Here is a 14,552-nt window from a genome sequence, read left to right on the forward strand (position 1 = left end):
TGATAAATGAGGTTGATGATAAAGTGAAGGAAACTCTCTTAAGAAATTCTTATTGTGGGGGGCGCCTGGGTGGCTCAGTGGGTTAAGCCTCTGCCTTCGGCTCAGGTCATGATCCCAGGGTCCTGGGATCGAGCCCCACATCGGGCTTTCTACTCTGCAGGGAGCCTGCTTCCTCCTCCTCTCTCTCTCTGCCTGACTCTCTGCCTACTTGTGATCTCTGTCAAAATAAATAAATAAAATCTTAAAAAAAAAAAAAAAAAAAAAAAAAGAAATTCTTATTGTGATCTACTCTAAACTCATAAAGTCAAAAACTTTACATTTTCCATCTAACGAATTTTATCTGATGACTGCTAATACTTTGAACCCTTCCCCCATTACCATTATTACCACAGCCAAAAGGTGTTTATATGTGAGCAGGAGGGAGGAAGGGAAGAGAAAGTAAGAAAAATAAGATAAACGCTTGTTTCTGTGGAGGTCTGAGAGCATCTTGCTTCTTTTTTTTTTTTTTTTTTTTTTTTTATTCATTTGACAGATAGAGATCACAAGTAGGTAGAGAGACAGGCAGAGAGAGAGGAGGAAGCAGGCTCCCCGCTGAGCAGAGAGCCCGATGCGGGGCTCGATCCCAGGACCCTAGGATCATGACCTGAGCCGAAGGCAGAGGCTTTAACCCACTGAGCCACCCAGGCGCCCCGCATCTTGCTTCTTTTGAGGAACTTAAAATAAGCTATATCTTGATAATATTCTGATGAACATATATCACTCCATCTCGGACAGATGGAACTTATAAGATTTTTACCTGAGAGGACCAAGTGGTGAAATGGCTTACTTGAAGGTCAGTAGTAAAGAGGAGAAGGAAATTCAGAAATGTAAGCTTCTCCTGCTTCCTCCTCTCTCTCTGCCTGCCTCTCTGCCTACTTGTGATCTCTCTGTCAAATAAATAAATAAAATCTTTAAAAAAAAAAAAAAAAAAAAAAAGAAATGTAAGCTTCTGAATCTTCAAGTAAAAAGGATTGTGAGGGAATAAATTTCTTAGGATAGTCTGTGCCAGTCTTCTACTTTTGATTCTTCTCTTAGATTAATTAGAGTCCCCAGATTTATCTCTTCCTACTCTTCCCTTTTCTATTAACTTAAAGTAGGGGTAGAAAATAGGTGTTTAATTTTTTGTTTAATTTTTAAAAATTTATTATTTTTTTCTCACCATAGCACATACCCTCCCCAATGCCCATCACCCAGCCACCCCATCCCTCCCACCCCCCTCTCCTCCAGCAACTCTCAGTTTGTTTCCTGAGATTAAGAGTCTCTTGTGGTTTGTCTCCCTCTCTGGTTTCATCTTGTTTCATTTTTCCCTCTCTTCCCCTATGATCCTGTCTTGTTTCTCAAATTCCTCATTTCAGTGAGATCACATGATAGTTGTCTTTCTCTGACTGACTCATTTCGCTTAGCATAGTACCCTCTAGTTCCATTCACGTCATTGAAAATGGCAAGAGGAAGTAGGCATTTATGTTGGATGGGCAGACACTCTTACTTCCATAACTGTATAGGCTTAATTTTCAGGTGATCTCTTCTTCTGTCCTATTCACAAGAGATAATAAAGACCTTTGGAAAATATGCCCTTATAATAATAATGTTAATGGTTATCATTTAATGAACATTAAATACCATATACTATCTGATATATATTAACTCACTTAGATATTAACAGAAAAGGAAAAAAAGGGGACAAGATTATTAGCCTCTCTAATGGTGTAATTATGTTAACAAACATTTTTACTGCTTTACATATGTAACACTCTAAAGTATTTTTATGGACATGATCTTTCTTGAGCTTCTTTAAAATCCTAACAAGTAGGCATGGCAGTTCTTCTGTTTATTCTCTAGGGAAGAAAGCTAAGGCTTAGTAAGTGGAGTGACTTGTCTGCTATCATTTCATAAGTTTTAGCACTGAGAGTGGAACCCTGATTTATGACTCCACGTCACATGAACTACTCTAGTTGTAGAACACCTGAAATACCCAAAGTTGACTGTTTAAAGCTTGTTTGGGTGTGTTATAGAAATCTGAGTTAGTGGAATTCAATACCATCCAAGGATTTAAAAAAAAAAAAAAAAAAAGAAAGGTAGAATGATGGTGAGCTAATCATTGGTATCCATCTCAAGAATCATAAAGCTCATCAGATTCCTTAATTTGCTGGTACCCAGTTAAGGCCTTTGTCTTATGCCTGATCTAGAGTTCCTGGACAAGCCAGCCTGATGGTTGGGTGAGTCATTTATATTTATTAATCATATTTAATTAATTTCATAAGAGCAATATTTCTGAATGTGTTCCATTCTCCTATTTTAGTCTCAGCAAGCTCTCCTAGGTTAAAAAATTATCAGGCAGTCAGGAAACATACACAACAAGCAGGCATGGCCAGATGGTGGTAAATGTAGAAAAAAATAAAAGTGACAGGAAATAAGAAGAAAACAATAAGGTTGATGCTTTCTCCTGCTATAAACCTGAACCAGAGGTGAGGGTTTGCTCTCTGCAATCTTCAGCAGGCAGGATGAATGAACCAAAGCGTCTGCTCCCTTAAGTGAGCCTTCTCCTTCCCTCTGCCTCCTCGGTAGGACTCTGAACATAATCCAGAAAAGCTGTTGAATGATAGCATGCTTACCTCGTTGGAATGTTTCAGGATGTGTATTATTGTAGTCATTTGTGTTCATTGGATGACTCCTTTGAAAGATGAGTTTAATGTGTTGGGAAAAATATTGACCCTGGAATCAAGGAAGAATTGGTTTTAAGATCTGTCTCCATGGTGGGATTTTAGGCATGCCAGTTACTTGCCTTCATTCTAAATTATGTATCAAGTGAAGCAGATGAAAGTGAACTTTAATATACATTTGAATGAGAAAAAAATGGAGTTTCAAGTAAAGTGGAAGCTAAGACATTTGTGTTTGAAATGTTTTAAACCTTTCTTGGATGAAAAGTAATCAGACTATAGGAGATCAGTTTTAGTCTAAAAAGAAAAATGTATTTTGTTGACATAATTTTTGGAAGATTGGTTAATGCTTACCACATGCCAGTCATTGTCCTGGATGCTTAGCTTCTTCTATATTAAGACCACATTTTTATTTCCAAAGTACATCATTTTTGGAAGGACAGTCTTGGTTGTGGTTGACAGTACTTCTTTGCCCCAAGATTGTGTAGCAAAGCTGTAACCTGATGTGAGAGAACTTTCCAGGGCTTTCCTAATGTTGTAAGGTTAGGCTCAAGCCCAGTGAGCTTCACTGATCTCTCACATCCTGCACAAGGGAAAGGATGCAAGGCTGACCTCTGGAATCTGAGGCCATTTTTAGTGACAGATCACTATCTTACCATGTAGAGCAAAGCATTCTCATCAGATGAAGCTCTAAACCGAATGGCTTTCTAGTGTTCCTAATTGCTTCACACTTCCCTGTGTATATGTTGCACACCTCTCTTGGTTTGAGTTCCCCCAAACAGGTCCCAAGACAAAGAATTGGATGCAGGGGTTTTTTTGGGGGTTGGGGGGGGGGGGTGGATGAAACCAAGAAGCATGAGTAAGAGAGCAGAGAATGTGTGATAGGGTCAGGGATACCGTGAAGGCTGTGCTGGTAAGCAGCTGATCTCAGTCAGCAGTTAGAGCTTAGTCCTGCTGAGGAATAGTATAGTATGTGCTTCAGAATTATTCCACAAGTATTTTTTCACCATCTCCAGTCCCTCTCTATGAGTCATTCTGGGGGTTCCCTGAGCCCCTCTCTCCTGGGGCCAGCGCTCTTGGGACTGAAGTAAAGAGACAGGGAATTTAATTAGAAACTTGGATTCTGCAGTGAGTTTCCATGATATCTACAAGGGAATTCAGAGAGGAGCCGAGAGCATAAAGGACAGGGCATGAGGAGCATCTGTTTAAAATCTTGCTGTGTCTTTAAATACATGTAAAAATAAGTTTACACAGTAGGAATATGGATTTTTATAGTATCTTTCTGTGGTTATATCAAATTAATGTTTAGTGAAGAAAGGTCACTATACAGAAAGTAAGTAATAAAATGAGAGCTTCATAAGAAGCGATGAGAATATATTTCCTTGGATATTATTATCTTTCAGAGATATTTTTGGTATAATTCACAAATAATTTTGTTCTGTCATAAGAATCTTAAAACTACATCTGCCAAAGTATTCATTTATTCCTTCAACCAACATTTACTATATTGTTGGTAGAGCTTCAAATATTTGGAAACTATAATTCTTGTCATTAAGAAGTCTGTGTTCTACTGAGCAGTTAGACATAAATACTTATAATGCAGCATAAAAGCCAAATTTATGTGTTGTAGGAACACAGAAAACACATTAGTTTTACCTGGAACATGAAGAGAGCATATATAAATGATTTTTTGTCATATATATATTTTTAAAGATTTTGTTTACTTGAGAGAGGAGAGCATGAGAATGGGGCGGGTCAAAGAGAGAAGCAGACTCCCTGCTGAACAGGGAGCCTGATACGCAGACTCCAGGATCATGACCTGAGCTGAAGGCAGTCACTTAACCAACTGAGCCACCCAGCTGCCCTTTTTGTTATATTTTTAAAATTTCTATATATGGAGTTGTTTTCTGGCCAGAAATGTGATATACCAAGTGTTAATACAACATTTGATATTAGATCTGAATTTAAATCCAAACCTAGCACACTTACTGTGTAGACTCTACATGCTTCTTTAACGTCTGGGTCTCAGTGATCTGGAAATCAGGAAAATACCTCCTATGTACAGTTCTTACAGTGGTTAGAAGAGAATAGTATTTATGGTTCAGGCCCTTAGGAGGAATGGAGTCCATGCTAGCTACATTTCTGCTCACTGTGTGTTGCATTTTGTGAATTCGAGGGAATATGTGGAAAGCAGAGATATTCCACAGTCAATGCATACTCTTTGGCCCATACCCATTAATCCAGGATTTGAGGCATCCTCTGTAGATAACAGAATTGTTATAATATCCTTCTTTCATGCATGTCTCTATTTTCAGGATACAGAAAGGAATCATAATAGTGTTTTTCTTCTAACTCATAGTTCTGTTAGGAGTGTTGTCCACTTCATTGATGTGAGGGCGATCTGGCTGCGACATCTGTCACCCCATTGATCGCCAGGGTTGATTCGGCTGATCTGGCTGGCTAGGCGGGTGTCCCCTTCCTCCCTCACCGCTACATGTGCGTCCCTCCCGAAGCTGCGCGCTCGGTCGAAGAGGACGACCTTCCCCGATAGAGGAGAGGACCGTTCTTCGGTCAAGGGTATACGAGTAGCTGCGCTCCCCTGCTAGAACCTCCAAACAAGCTCTCAAGGAGTGTTGTCCACTTCAGTATTATATGTGTTCTTTTATCTTAAGTCAGGGAGAAAAGACCTCAATGACCTTTGAATGACCAGAGCTAATAATGCCTCCATAGGAGGTGGGAGAATATGTGGCTAAGTATACCCCATGTGGCATGACTTGTGGTTTACATCAAAGGATTGTCATATCCTTTTGTATCCTTTCTGAATCAGTTGGGAATTTAAGGTTCTGTGGCAATTAATGGAGATTTATCTCCATGGTTTGTTAAACTATCAGCAGCTAAGATTCTGGGTTTCCCCAGGACATCTTTGGTAATATAAAAACATGAGTTCCTTGCCTGCCCTTTCTCTGACTCATGTTTTGCTGAAAGGTAAGTAGAAGAAATAGAGATGCTGTGAGTGAGTTGAAACAGCAGCATGAAATTTGGGACTGTGCCCTAGGAAATAGGCTTGCTGTATCCATAAAGCAAAACCTTGTCCCCCAAGTCATACGTGAATTTGAGAGGAACCAGTCTGGTTAGGTCCATATAGACCATTTTAAAATTGTTGAAATGTTCACTTCTTTATTCGTTCTTTAAACAAATCAGTGGAAGGAAGGCTCTCTGCCAGGGACTAGAGATATACAATATGACTTTTAGCCCATCCCCAGGGAACTTTGATCTTTCCCCTTCATCTTTTTTTTTTTATATTTTATTTATTTATTTGATAGATAGAGATCACAAGTAGGCAGAGAGATAGGCAGAGAGAGAGAGAGAGAAGAGGAAGCAGGCTCCCTGCTGAACAGAGAGCCTGATGCGGGACTCAATCCCAGGACCCTGAGATCATGATCTGAGCCAAAGGCAGAGGCTTAATCCACTGAGCCACCCGGGCACCCCTCCCCCTCATCTTTAAGAAGATATGCTGCACCCATCTTGAAAAGTTGCTTTGGAAATGAAATGAGGCACCAAAATGCCTATCTTACATGAGGTAGTCAGATGATGTTATGGGCTTCTGTTCTCCTTTCCACACTCAACTTTTGTCATCCTCTCAGCAAGATAAGCGTCTAGGCTCTCATCTCATGGGCATGGTTCCCTTAAAAATTTTTCCTTTCTTGGTACATCACAGCATTTCATCTCGAGTCTCCTTTATGACTTTGCGTACTTGTTTTGCACCTTAATGTCAGTGCTCCCCAGGCCTTGGCTTGCAGCTCTGCTGGAGATTTCCTCCACTCATGGTTTTGATGACCATCCACATATGAGAGATGACCTCACCTACATTTCCAGATATGAACAACTCTGAGATACACAATTCTATCCAACTGCTGGACATTTCTACTTGGATATCTTACTCTCATCAGTCTCTTCATGTACAAAATGAATACCTACCATTTCCCTCCAGTTTGGCCTCCTGTCATCCCCATTGCAGTGCAGAGTATGGCCAGTGGGTGCCCAAGACTGTGTATTGGAGCCAGCCCTTCCAAATCCAGCCATTGCAATTTCCTTCCACTTTACTTCCTTAATATCTTTTACATCCTTTCTATTCTGTTTAAAAAAAAAAAAAAAAAAAAAGATTTTATGTATTTATTTGACAGAGAAGAAGGGAGGGAGGGAGAGGGCACAAGCCAGGAGGAAGGGCAGAGGGAGAAGCAAGCTCCCCACTGAGCAGGGAGCCTGACATGGGGCTCAGTCCAGGAACCCTGTGATCATGCCCCGAGCTGAAGGCATACACTTAACCAACTGAGCCACCCAGGTGCCTCTGTCTTTGTTTTCATTATATGTTTGTGTTCAGTCCTTGCTTCAGACAGGATTCATTGTGTTTACAAGCGACAGAATCCCATTCAAATGTTGCTGAAGGAAGATAAAGGGGTTTGTAGTAAGGGCATAGAGACTAAAGGCAGGAAATAGAGCTGAGCCTAGCGAGGGGCTAAAACCAGGAACTGGAGAGTCACTTGCTCAGCCTCTGTATCCACATTGTATCTTATCCTTGCCACTCTGGCTGCACGCACCCTCTTCCTTCTTTCTCTTTGAGATCGTCCACTGGTGTTTCATTGTCGTTCATACCTGGCCGTACCCTGTCACATAACCTTAAATGTCCCTCTGAGTTTCAGCATCCACAGTCAGTTGAATGGAGTTGTCTCAAGTCTTAATTCCTAAGAGGGGAGCATCAAGGTGGACCAGGTCTGTGAGGCCAGGGGCCGGGCAACACTGTGGGAAGAGACTCAGGATTTTTCTGCCTTAAATCTCACCTCCCTCAGTCTATTCTTATCTCTGCCTATGACCTTTCTGAAACAAAGTCAGATCCTATCCCTTCTTGACTTAAAATCATTATTGGTTCTTGCAGCTCTCAGCAGAGCTCAAAATCTGGATCCCCTCGTGTCCTGACTTTGGTCCATTTTCACTGCCCTATGTCCAGCCACTTCCCACACGCTCTGCCTCATGCTATTTGGAACATCTTGTACTTCTGCCGATGATTAAAACTAATCCAGGCCTCAGTGCCTTCAAATGTACCATTCTCCCAAGCCAAAATATCCACCTTACCCTAAAAGACCTCCAAACTCAGGTCACATGCCATCACCCTGCATCCCCGGGCTAATTTATGTGATCATCTATAGCCTTCTGAGTAGATACTTGTCATAAGTTATTGTGCTTTACTCTAACTGAAGATTTATCCCCCACCCCACCCCACCCCAGGAGCATTGTATGGAGCGTAGTAAAATTGCTTTCCTTGAAGTACTTCCCAGGAAGAGCCAGCTAGATTTTTCATATTACTGTTTTGTTTTGCTTTCATTTTGATTATAGTCCAAGTCATAGCCTTGGTATTGTAATTGGAACTGTCTTGGTCTGACTATGTGAGTGTCATCTTAACTATTTTGCAGTTATAGCCTTGGGAAAACACAATCTTTGTGTTTGGGAAAACAAGATTTGAGAACAGGATCTTTCAAAACTACTCTCAAATAAGTCCTGACCTTTAGAATTAGTGACAAACTATAACAGCATTTCTAATAATTTATAATACTGGACAGAAGCTCTTTTAGGGTTTAGTTTGAGTTTCAACACTGAAGATCCATGACAATTCTGCTAGTCTGATCTCTTGGTTCCTTCTTCCTCAGGGCAACTGAAGAGCTAAGTTAGTGACTTCTATCCAAGTTTGTGATTATGCTTCCTGTGACTGATAGAATTGCAGGATTTCAAATGCTATTAAGCTGCTCAGTGCAGAGACAAATAGTCTGATGACTTGTCATTCATGGCAGGGAGAAAAATGAACAGTGTCTCTTAGTGGAACATCTTCATTTATTTTGATAAGATTATTTTGAACTTGGAAGATTAAAATGTACAGAACTAAATATAAGGTGTACCTATTTCCACTTCCGGAAAAATACATAGTCCCAGAAATTACAAAATGTATAAAGTAGATTGAACTGGGCAGTTTTAACTTCAGTTTGCTGCACAGAATTAAGAGCCTCCTCCTGGATTCTTCTAATAATCTTCTTCAGACTTCCTTAAGGCCCTCTCCTTAGCCATTTATCACTAATATGTTTGAGAAGTTTAATCATGTATCTAAGACTATTTGCAAGGACTAAATTTAGCCCCTAGGCATGTTTTCTTCAGAAAGTGCAGAATCTTTGCGCTTGTTCCGTTTTTACATTATAGTCCAAATTTCAAGGGGACCGTATTGCCTCTTAGAGTGTATGTGTCCTCTCTTGTCCCCACATTCCCTGCTCCTCCCTGTGGTTGAGCTCCATCAGGGCTTTTGAAGTTGTCCCGCCTGTCCTAAGAAATACTCTACTTAGAACTCTCCCCATATATATCCTGTTCAGGGCTGGGTCAAGATGAGGGCAGACAATTAGGTTGGTCTGGCTTTGGAAATGGAAGTATAGTGCAGTCATTACAACAGTAGCTGTGAACATTTGTAAAATGTTCAGTTTCATTTTTTTTCTATCTCTAAGACCTTTATTTCACATTTATATATATATATATATATTTTTTTTTTTTGAGGCTAAATGGATGAGACTGCCATTTTTCAACACCTTACTATCATTTTTATCAGCTAAAAGGAGAGTGTGTGGCAGTTGACTTTGGAATCAGACCTATTTAATAATGTGGTTAGGATTAAACCACATTTAAGATACTCTGATGTGACTAACTCATAGCAGCATATTATTTATTACATTATTACTATATTTGGCATCAGATAGGCCTGGTATCAGATTTTGTCGCTTCCTGACCAGTTGTGCTGCCTTCAGTGACTTGTAGCCACTCTGAATCTTAGCTTCCTTATTTGTCAGTGGGGTATAACCTGCCTCTTGGGGTGGTTGTGGTTTCTGGCATTCTTACCCATCTTGTGAGTGGCACTGCCACCTGACCAACTTGTTCCAAAGTATAGGAATCATCTTTGGATGATTTTCTTTATTCTTACTCCCCACGTCCCATTCTCTAGTAAGTAAGCTCCAAAACCATGATTCCCAAACTGTAACAGGTATGAGACACTTCTCACAGGTAGAGATATGAGATATCTTAAATTTGTAAGGGAAACCCTGATATGCTCAGACTACTACTATTAGGCAGTCTGTACCTTAAGAAGCTGAACCATTAGGTATTTCTTTTGGCTTAGGGGTGAAAAAAAAATTACTGGGACACAAAGGGCTTCATGAGGCAAGAAAGTCTGAGAACTTCAGCTCCGTCCTATTTCCTTCTCCTTATCTTTATCTTCCCTACTACCAGCCATCCTAGCTATCATTGCCTCTTGCTCAATTATTGCAGTAGCCAGTCTCCTCACTGATCTTCCTGTTGCCATGTTTACCCTCCATAAGCCAGTTTCCACAGAGCGCTCAGAACGGCATTTGAAAAACATAAAGATCTAAACTCTCCATTACCGAAAAACTTCTAGTAGCTTTCCACCACCCTTCAAGTCAACCTGGCTCTTTGCCATGGTCCACAGACTCTGCCCATCTGGCCCCTCTTTTGTTCACCATCCTCTTCTCCTGCCCCCTCTCCCCACCATTCAGTAGGTCTTAGCCACACCAGGGGTTTTTGTTTTTGTTTTTGTTTTTTTCTTTCCTTTCATCTGTTTCTCAGAATCTCCAACTTTGCGGTTGCTTTTCTTTCTGGCTGGAAAGATATTCCTCTAGATCTTCACTGTGACTGGTTCCTTGTTGCTTGTGTCTAAATGTCACCACCTCAGATAGGACTTGATCCTATTTGAAAAGAGCCACATCCTTTCGTTCATATCACTGCATTTCTTTTCTTCATAGTATTTATGGCTGCCTAAAATTATCCTGTTTTACTTGTTCATTAAGCTCTATGAGAGGAGAGCCCTCATCTGCCTTGTTCCTTCTGAAGTGTGTCCAGCACACAGTGGGTGCTCAGAAAATACTGGTTGTATTGGAAATGCGGACGAATGCTAGTTCCAGTTTCCCTACTTCAGAACCAGATGATGTCATTGATGATTATTTGCACATTGTTGCTTTTTTATCATAAGGTTTTGCTGAAATTTTGGAAGATGGGAAATTAAGTATTTGTGGGGTTATTTTAAGCATTGGATCATTTGTTCATCTTCAATAGTCAGGAAAAGAAATGTAGTCATATTGGGCTTTACCTTAATCTGAAGTGCCTGACTTTTCCAAATTCTTAGTAAACTGATTAAAAAAATGGAGAAAGAAAAAAAAAAATCCCTTTTCTTCCCTCTTAGCCTGAGTCTCTATAGATTGGCAAGCACCACAGTTGGAGAAGTATTGGAGTAATATACAATAAAATCAGAGTCACCCTTGTATGCCACTCATTTCATTAAATCTCAGCGCTGCAACCAGCATGGAAGAAAGAAGTTGATATAGCCTTTGGGTTTATCCTGTCACCTGTTCTAGGAAATGCATGAACTCGATTGCCAAATTATATCGTGCAGGGTCTGTTTGTAGTTCAGTGAGATGAAGCTTTTTCAGTAAAGAAGGGAATAGCTACATGAGTAATAAAATGAGGACTTTACTCATTAACCTCCGTAAAATGGCAGTATCATAATAAGATAGTGTTATATACAACAGACTGAAACTAGTAATATTTTCCTAATTAGGACAAAATGCAAACAAGGAAATTTGGACAAGCATTTATAATTGTAGGTGTTCCGATTCTGGCTGTTTGTTTTGTGGGAGAGCATTTCTTTCACTGGTCTTTATAGAGTTCACTTCTAGCTTACTAATTGTTTGTTAAGAATTTAAAGTTCAGTTGAAAATTGTGAAATGTTTCCTGATAGAAACTGTATGTTAAGGTTATGTTAACACAGATTTCTTTATGCTTTATTGTGTCTGAAATATTGAAACAATCTTATCATTGCTGTTACAGGAAAACTTCCAAGCTATAACTTGAGATTCCAAGTGTGTTTTTCCCTCAATTCCCAGAATTCCCAGGTGGGAGTAGAATCAAAAAGCACAGATGCTCAGGGGACTCAGGGTTCTCAAGGTGCAGGTGTGGGTGTAGGTAGGTGCCAGACCCTACTGGTAGGCGAAGGGGCTCAGGAGAGATGGAGTGGCCACAGCAAAAGTACCCGCAAGTCTGCTGTAGTGATGAGAACTCTGGTCATAGTAGGACGTTCCTTTTGCCCTGGGTCGGGGAAGAAGAAAGTTTAGATGTTGCTTTGCGTGCTTGTGACAACAACTTCGAGATGAAGCAGGCAAAAGATCATTCCTATATATCAGTTGTTTCTAAGTTGTATGTGCATAATTATTCCTCATGTGGATATATTGATCGATAATTCAGATGATTTCTAAAATCAGAAAAGCTCAAATGACTAGGGCTTCTCAGCATGAATCATACAGTAAGGCAGTTTTTGTTTCCACATGTTCCTTAGAAAGCCAACTTGTATACTAATTTGATTATTCAAATTATATTGTTAACTTATGTTGCATGTGTATAATGTTTCAGCAACCAGAAAAAATGTCAGTTAGCTGGTTATTTTGATGGTAGAGTATGAATCAAAGGGCTTGCCAGGTGAAGATTGATCTCATAAAGCACAGGAAAGCACTTTTTCCCATTTTGCTGTTTTTTTTTCCTTCAATAAATGATAGACTATACCCTTGAAGTTGAGTCAGTCATGTAGTGGATTAAAAAAGTCACAGACTTATAAGGTTATTGATTTTTTCATTTTAATTTTTATCACAGTATTAGGTGTACAGAAGTCAAAGTAGTATAAAGTTTATCACAAAAAGCAGTTGTCCCTGACCCGCTTTTCCTCTTACCTGAGTTTTACTCTCCAAAGGCAATTGCTTTTCCTTCTTTTTAGGTAGTTCCTTCTGTAATTGAGTCTGTATTCCTAAATAAATAATATTTATATAATTTTCATTGACTTTGATTTTTTGACATTCAGAACTGACTTTCCATTATGGAGATGAGAAACTTCTTCCCACCACTAGCCCCCTGTTCACAACCCCCCTATGATTGTATCTCAAGTTCGTGGATTAACTGATATTTACGGTTTTCATCATAATGGCTACAGAAGTACTGTTTCCACTGCACCAGCTTCGCATGCTGTGAGGACGTGTCCTTGCGCTGCCCGTCATCTCCTTGCTGCTCCAGCAACAGGCTCCATGCTCCTCCACCTTACCCTGGGCCCTGCAACCTGACCTGTGGGCTAATACATTTGTGCCAACACTTTTTTCTTCTCTACAGAAAAAAATTGCCTCCTCCTTTAATTTGCTCCGTCTTCAGTGTACCCCTCACTAATCTTTTCCACACACTCTTCAGTGGAACTGTATAACCCTGTCTTGATAAGCTTAATGAGAAGCATCGGGAAATCCATCCTTGTGATTCTGCTTCTCTCCCCTCACCTTTCTCGAACACCTTCCTCCTGGAGCCTCTGTTATCCTGCTCCCCTCTGATCTGGATGCTCTCTACTTCTCTTCTGCTTAACTTCCCTGCGTCTTGGGTCCCACTTCCTCTTTTTTAGCCTAAGTCCTTTTTGGTGGTTCTTATTCTGCACTCGTTGCCTGTGAAAAGCTCAGTGGGAAGTAAAACAATTTGAGACCACAAAGTCTTTTTTTTCTGTCCTCAGACTTGACTGTTGTTCTCCCTCAGAAGGTTTAAGGCCAGACACTTTGATTTTCAGACCATGCTTTCCATCTGGCCTTCATTGTGCGTGCTGTCCTCAAACCTGCCAGCTTGCTCTGGACAGTAAACCTCTCCTCTCCAGGTGTGGGTCGGGTAAGAGCACTGGGAGGGAGACAAAGGTTCTCACTGATTATTGCAGAGGTTTTCAACCAGTCTCCTCATTTTTAGTCCCTCTCTGAAATAGCTGGTACCTCCAGTTCCTGAACCTTTCCAGAGTTATGCCATGTCAGTAATCCTGCTTCTTGCCGGCTGCGTCCGTATGTTCTGCTGTTTTAAGCAAGTCACCCTTGTCTATCCTCTGCATTGTTCAAAACTTCTAGTCTAGGGTTCTTTATCCTTGCATACTTTAAAAAAGCATCAATTGTTTTCACTCCTTTGGTGGAGAGGGTAGAAAATTAAAGCTGCTGAGTTTAACTGGGCATCTTTCGTGAGTTATTTAAAAATATTAAGGGGGCAAAATGTAGTCAAATTCATAATTGAAGTGTTTCTTTGAAATAAACAGCTTTTTAAAGAAATTAATTCTACACTTAGTATGTTCACCTTTTTTTTTAATTTTAATTTTTTAAATTGCATCTGTACAGAAGAAAACCTAGCATTTTGGCTGTTTTATGTATCCCCCACTGATTAGAAGAAGCACTCTTGGTCCCACCATTCACACAGAATAATGCAAGCAGAGCCTGAATGGAGGACTGACAGGCTCTCAAATTAAGCCACTAAATTTGTATGTTAGAAGTAAGATGGATTTACTGTATAGACTCCTCTAGTAGGAGTAAGGTTATTTGCCCAATCTAGCAAGCCCAGATTGGGTCAAAGCATGCCAAATATTAGTGCTCTGAAATTAAAATTTTTTTCTGATATATGAAATATCTAGCATTTTTTTATTTTTGAAAGGGAAAAAAGATTTGGGTACCTTTTTTGCCTTTTAGAGATATATTTAGAGATATGGAAGGAATCCAAATGAAGGGGCATTAATAACAAATATCTACCATACCATGCTCTTGTTACTAGAAATTTAATTTATTTTCAACAACACATGCATTTGATACTAAGCCAACAATTACACATATGATTTAATTTCTACTTTTATGTAATGTTTGTGTGCCCAGTTTACTCTCAAAGGTGATTCATTTAACTATTTGTGTTTCAGGAACTTCAAGGGTATGTACTGCT

The 14,552-nt window shown here is 39.9% G+C and overlaps 1 protein-coding gene across 1 annotated transcript in view; it reads left to right on the forward strand.

Moving 5' to 3' along the window:
- Positions 1 to 14,552, forward strand: part of LOC111161333 (solute carrier family 2 member 13) — a 387,603-nt gene that overhangs the window by 175,836 nt on the left and 197,215 nt on the right. The window lies entirely within an intron of this gene.

The sequence above is a fragment of the Enhydra lutris genome, unplaced genomic scaffold (genome assembly GCF_002288905.1).
Source record: "Enhydra lutris kenyoni isolate GAN:26980312 unplaced genomic scaffold, ASM228890v2 scaffoldscaffold84, whole genome shotgun sequence".
Classification (NCBI taxonomy): domain Eukaryota; kingdom Metazoa; phylum Chordata; class Mammalia; order Carnivora; family Mustelidae; genus Enhydra; species Enhydra lutris.